General features: G+C 35.0%; 1 long non-coding RNA gene across 1 annotated transcript; it reads left to right on the forward strand.

Annotated features, from left to right (window-relative positions):
• The first annotated feature begins 560 nt into the window (after positions 1-560).
• On the forward strand, positions 561-6,583 carry LOC132683334 (uncharacterized). The gene is made up of 2 exons (XR_009612168.1): positions 561-627; positions 6,339-6,583. It is a non-coding gene; the product is annotated as an uncharacterized LOC132683334 (long non-coding RNA).
• The last annotated feature ends 241 nt before the right edge of the window (positions 6,584-6,824 follow it).

The following is a 6,824-nucleotide window of genomic DNA, read 5'->3' on the forward strand; positions in this document are numbered from 1 at the left end:
TTACTGTACACTATAATATATACCATACTAAACCATTTTCAGTATTCTTTCCACTATCCAACTCTACCCACTTAAGAGAATGGTTTTCTCAGCTTGTTGAATAATAAGAAGAGGAAAGATGGCTGGTGAGATGCTGGAGTCAGGCCTAGAGTAGCAGAAGGATGATTTATTGAAATCATTTTATGTAACATTAAAAAAAAACACAATTAGTAATTTAAAATCCACCCTTTCCACTTCATGAGGTATACCATAATTGTGTTCCTTAAATCCCCCCCCCAAAAAAACTTCTATATGTGTGAAAGTTTTAAAGAAAAAAAAAACAAAAAACTCCATTCAGAATACCAATTCTAAGGCATACCCCAGCATTTTACCATATGTACGTTTCATTTTCAACATCCTTCTTGTCAACTAAATGTAAATAATTCTAAAGTCTTCTCCCCCTCACTGGATAGTGAGCGGTGGCTTAGAACAGTCTGACAGTCAGCAAAAACCGTTATAAAAGCTTCTGTTATGAGACACAAGAGGAGATTAAAGCGCAGCCCTGTCAGTCTGCAGAAAAAGAACATGTTGCTCATGGCTGGTTATTCTCTTTTCAGAGCGCTGAACTTGGCAGTAAAATCAGTAGAGGTAAATGGCAGAGGCTTGGGACTGGCAGGGCCTCGAGCCCCTGTGGAGTGGCTGTCTGAGATGACATAACAATAACCGCAGGATCCGCGGGGGGACTGCGCGCACACGGGCTTCAGTGGAGAAACTAATCAAGTGCTAAGAGTCAAGTTTACGTTTTCAAAATATAGGTGCTTGGCTGCTCCGAAGCGTGAAGGGGATGATTAGAGGCAGGATATTTAATAAAATGTTTAGAGATGTGTAACTGAGGGCAAATAGCATGAGAGAGGGAAAAAACACTTTCACAGACAAACCATTCAAGTTTTATTACTGAACCTGATTACAGAGTGATAAGGGAGATAATGTTCTCTCTCTCTTTCACTAGAAGATGTCCGGTGATCATTAGGCCTTTTATTCTTTGCTTTAGTTATTGTCTAAGACATTTTTAGTATTTATTTTAACTTTTTTTCATATTTGTTACTTTTTTTTTCAATTAGTTTATTTGGAATAGGCTATATATAAATATTCAGATGAAGAATAACTTAAAGAATTATGTCATCACGGCTTCTGGCCACCAAATAACACTTCCCAACTAAAGGTATCTATACAATAACATGGAGTCTACAGAACATGTAGTAACAGTGGAATTTCATACTACAGTATATTCATCTGTGTGCTACAGAACAGGGTACAAAACTGGCTTTTGCTCTACTTATTATTATATATTATTTGTGAAAGAGTTAATACTTACACTTTCATATATCTTGTGACTTATGTAATATGTCATTTTAAAGATAATTCACTCATATCCTGAGTTACATATAATTAATTTTGAATTTGGCACGAGCCGTAAAATTTTAATATAACCTCATTTACCTTTCAATATTTGGCCTGACATATCATGGTATCTCACTTCTTGGTTGTAAAATGTATAAAGAATAATGCAGCATGACCAAGTGGGGTTTATCCCAGCTAGTCTAACATTTGGAAACTAATTAATGAATTTTTCCATGTTATCAGACAAAACAAGAAAAAACCACATGAGAATATCAATAGGTCTAGAGAAAAACATTTGAGAAAATTAAAATTCACTTGTAATAAAAATCTCTCCACAAACTCAAAGTAGAAGGAAGCTTTCTCAATATGATAAAAGGAAAGCACAAAACATCATATGTCATAGTGAAAGATTAAATACTTTCCCCCTAAGATTATGAACAAAGCAATGATTTCCATTCTGCCACTTCTATTGAACAAGATAGCTGGGGCAAGAGAAATGAATACAAGACATCTATGTTGGAAAGGACGAACTGAAATTGCTTATTTATAGATGGCTTAGTCATTAATGCAGAAAATCTGAAAGAATCTACAAATAAAGCTACTAGGACTAATAAGTGAATTTAGCAATGTTGCAGGATATAAGACCAATTACAAAACAATTATATTTCTATACACTAGCAGTAAACAATTGGAAATGGAAGTTTTAGAGTATTATTATTAAAATGCCATTTATAATAGCATCAAAAATATTAATTAATTAAGGATCAATCTGGCAAAAGATATTATATAACTATACACCAAAATCATAAAACATCGGTAAGAAAAAATATGGAAGACCTAAAGAAAGAAAGAAATACATCTTGTTCATGGGGAAAAGACTCAACACTTCTAAGTTGTCTATATCCTAAATGAATGGATATATTGATTCAATATCATCCCTACTAAAACCCCAGTGGCCTCTATTTTTATGGGAATAGAGAAGAAAATTCTAAAATTGATATGGATATTAAAAGGCTGACTGAAAAGAAAAGCAAATGTTGAGGACATATACTCCCTGATTTTAACATGTATTATAAAGCGATATAATGTAAACACTGCAATAATGGTATAAATACAGATAAATAGAGCAAAGAAACAAAGGAGTCCTGAAATTACACCACACCTGTAATGGCCTACTGATTGTTTAAAAAAAAATTTCTTTTAAGGTTTATTCACTTTTCAAAGACAGAGAGAGACAAAGTATGAGTGGGGGAGGACAGAGAGAGTGGGAGACACAACACAGAATAGGAAGCAAGCTCCAGGCTCTGAGCTGTTAGCACAGAGTCTGACGTGGGACTCAAACTCACGGAGTATGACATCATGACCTGAGCCGAAGTCAGTCGCTTAACCAACTAAACCACCCAGGCATCCCCCTACTGATTGTTTTTAAACCCTCCAAGCACTTTAACCAGGAAAGGATAATCTTCTAAACAAGAAGTGGTAGAAAAATTGCATAGTGATATCTTTTAAAAAGGAAAAAAAAAAAAGCCTCTATTCCTAATCTCACATAGTATACATAAATTAACTCAAAATGAATCCTGAATATAAATGTAAGAGCTTAAATTACAAGATAAATATATCAGCAAAAATCTTAGTGCCTTGGGTTTCACAAAGACATATAACAAACAATGTACAAAATATAAAAGAAAAAGTCAGTAATTGTACTTTATGAAAATTATTCTTCATATTACACTGCTATGATAATCAAAAGGCAAGCCATAGACCTGGGGAAAAAAACACTTGTAATATATATACATATAAAATCTATCTGAAAAAAGACTTGTGTCTAGAATATGTAAAGAACTTTTCCAATTTAATAATGAAGAAAACTAAGATCCAAGTTATAAATGGTCTACATTTTGATGAACATTTCAGTGAAGAATAAGTATAAATGGTAAGCACATGAGAAGATTTTCAACATCACTAATTATTAAGAAAATCCAAGTGTAAATTACAGTAAGATACCACCACCAGAATGGATGAAGTTATAAAGATTAATCATACCAAGTTTGGACAAAAATATGGAATAACTGGAACTTTCATATATTTCTAGTAGGGATGTAAAATGTACAAGTAATATCAAAACACAGTTTGCAGTATCTTAAAAATTTAAACATACACTTCACATACAAACCAGCAGACTTGTAGATGGATATTTATAGCAGATTCACTTCAAATGCCTATCAGTGAATGGATAAGCAAACTTTAGTACAAAGGAACATATTCAAAGACTGACAAAACTAAGGGTTGATGAAAATGTAGAGCAACAGATACTTCTACATTTTTTGTGGTAAGGAAACTTGGCCCAACCACTTTGCAAATTAACAGTACTTCTTTCCTTCTCTTTCCCTTTCCCTTTCCCTTCCCCTTTCTCTTTCCCTACCCTTCCCTTTCTTCTCCTTCTCTTCTCTTCTTTTTTCTCTTTTCTTTTCTTTTTCCTTTTTTTCCCTTGTTTAAATTATTAAAGCATAGTTGATACAGATAGTATTTCTTTAAGATAAATATATAGCTACCCTATAAACCACGTTGATCAGTATCAAAAGTTTTTACAATAATGATCATTTCAGATTTATTTATAATAGTCAAAAACTGAGAGTAGGGAGGGGAGGACTCTGGCTGAAATAGAGATGAAATCATAATTGCTTAGATTCAATTCCAAGCAAAGACTTGCCTCCTGGTCTTCAGAATCTGTCTCAGCTTTTGGACTGGTGTCACACTTTTCTCGGGGTTGCCCTGGCAATTAACTGAGTGAAGTTATGGTATCCGAGGTCTTCTTTGAGCAGTGTCCAGCCAATATGTGAGCAAGGCAATAGCAGCCAAGGTTACAAACTTTTGAGAGCAATCCCCCCTCTACCACTCCCCCACCCCCCAGTAATGAATTACTAAGGACCTAGCCGTCTTTTGGCAATGCAGGGTTCTTCTATTGGACTGTCTTTGCTTTGAACCTCCTTTATGGGCTGGTTGAGATCACAGTCCAATGACTCTTCCTTCCCATTTCTTTTAGGGGTTAGCCCACAATATATTTTTGCACATCTAAGTCTGTCTCAGTATCTGCTTCTCAGAAAACTCAGCAACTGCAAACCCAGCCATCAATTAGTAACTGATTAATAGGTAGTAATTTACTCATATAATGGAATATTCCACAGCACTAAAAACAAACCACTAATACACAAACCAACATTGATGAATCTTACAGATATTTTGATGAACAAAAACAGCCAGATACAAAATAATATACAATGTGTAACTCCAGTAATATGAAGTTCAAAAAGTGGCAATTCTAATTAATGGTGACAGAAGCTAGAATAATGATCACTGATGAGTTGGGAGTAAACTGGGTAAAGGCGCATCAGATATTTCTGGGTTATCAAGATATTCCTTATGTTGATCTGGGTAATGGTTCATGGGAGTAAGCCTATGTAAAAAACACTGACTTACACATTTGAGATTTTTTCACTTACCTCATTGAACACATTTTATATTTCATTTTGTTCCCTCAACCACATACATGAAATAAATTTTGAATTAATGTTGATCCTACTTTATCCTAGTCTATATTTGGGGCAGCTGATCATTGCTGGAAAAATTTTCATCAGTGTACATTTCAGTAGAAGAATAAATCCATGATCTTTATCTTCTATAAGACCTTAAATTCTGCCCTGAAACCCTATTACATTTCCCTATTCATTCATTTTGGCAATTTTTTATAATGACTACTTAACACATTCTCCAGGGCTCTATCTTAAAACTATGATCCTATCAGTCCTCTCTCACACTTCTTAGGAGTATATAATTCACTTCCCATTCCAAAGAGAAAATAGAATTGAACAGAATAGAATTTGCCTACATTAACAGCATAATGTTATAAAATAAGAAGTATAAGAATCAGACAGGAAAAAGTAAAATTGCAACTAATTGCAGATGATATTACTAATATGAAAACACACAGAAAAATACTAAAATTCACAGTGGATTTTAGCAAGTTGCTAGACATAAGATCAATACAACCATATCAGTTGCATTTTCAATGCCAGCAAAAATTAGTAAAACCTAATTTTGGAAAGTGACATCAGAGAAAATAACTGAGTAAGGTGTTCAAAGAATCAGTCCTTCCACAGGAAAAAAACATAAGCAGTCAAAGACTGAAAAAATCAAGTTTTTGGATTTCTGTAATCTAATTCAAAACACACAACAACCGAGTGACAGCCTAATGAAGAGAAGGACAGCTGAATTTCAGTAAGAGAGTACTGTGCCATTGTCACTCAGCAGTTTACCATCACCCTCTTCCCTTGGTGGTGATGTGAATGGTGGCCTTCATTCCTGGTGTAGCTTGCTGGTGATAGAAGACTAATATGGGCCTTGTTCTTAAAACACTGTGGTTGTGTCTTTTGATCTGTCTGGTGGTTTCCTGAAGGACAGGCAAAAAAAAAAAAAAAAAAAAAAAAAAAAAAGGCTGATCTTTGGTTTATCACCCCCCATCCCCAATCTTGGACTGCTATGGATTTGTGGATGTTGGTGGTGATGTCTGTTGAAAATTTTAAAAATACACACTGCTCATGCCTGCCTAAGGAAGGGGACAGCAGATTAGGCAAGCAGCACACTGTTCCAAAAGCCCAGGAATGTGGAGTCTGAGGAAGAAGCTTCTTGCAGTAATAAGGGCTCAGAAGGAACAACACATACAATAGGGCACAGAGTCCAGTGTGCATGCCCAGGGCTGGATGCATGCTCAGAAATGTCCTAAGAGATCCCTGTGCATGTGTCTCTGGCAGATCTGTGTATTCCCACAAAAGAAGGTGAGAAAAACTAAGGCAGGATTGTAGGCAGCCTGGCTTAGCAGTGAAGGACTACCCCCAGTTCCCAGCCAAGCTACAAATACTGGGAAAGCAGTATTCTTTTTTTTCTTTTTCTTTTGGTTCCAGGCATTTAAGGACATCTGTGACAGGTGACTGGTGACCCCTGAGATAGCAGAACAGAGACCTTCTATGGCAAGGAACTTAACTTTTGAAAACCAGTTTGAAAAAGGCACTAAACAAATGGACAACTTCAGTCTTAAAGATCAATGACAGCATATCCTGGGGAAGGAAGAGAATCTGATTCCTTGATTTACCACATTATAATATCCCAACTATCCAGTTTTCAAAAATAAATTGACAGAAACTCCTGATGAAGCAAGCCAATATTGGGCTTAATAGACAAATACTTTAAGTAAAGTCTCTTAAATCTTAATTAAGATCCAATAACTAAAGATGACCATGGACAAAAGATGAAGGAAAACTATGTGTGAATGAAATTAGCATATCAATAAAGAGATAGAAATTATAAAAAGGGACCAAATAGAAATTCCAGAGCTGAAAATTACAATAACAGAAATGAAAAAAAAAATCACCAGAATGAATAAGAGTATG

This window comes from Panthera onca, chromosome C2, assembly GCF_046562875.1.
Source record: "Panthera onca isolate mPanOnc1 chromosome C2, mPanOnc1 haplotype 2, whole genome shotgun sequence".
NCBI classification, from domain to species: Eukaryota; Metazoa; Chordata; class Mammalia; order Carnivora; family Felidae; genus Panthera; species Panthera onca.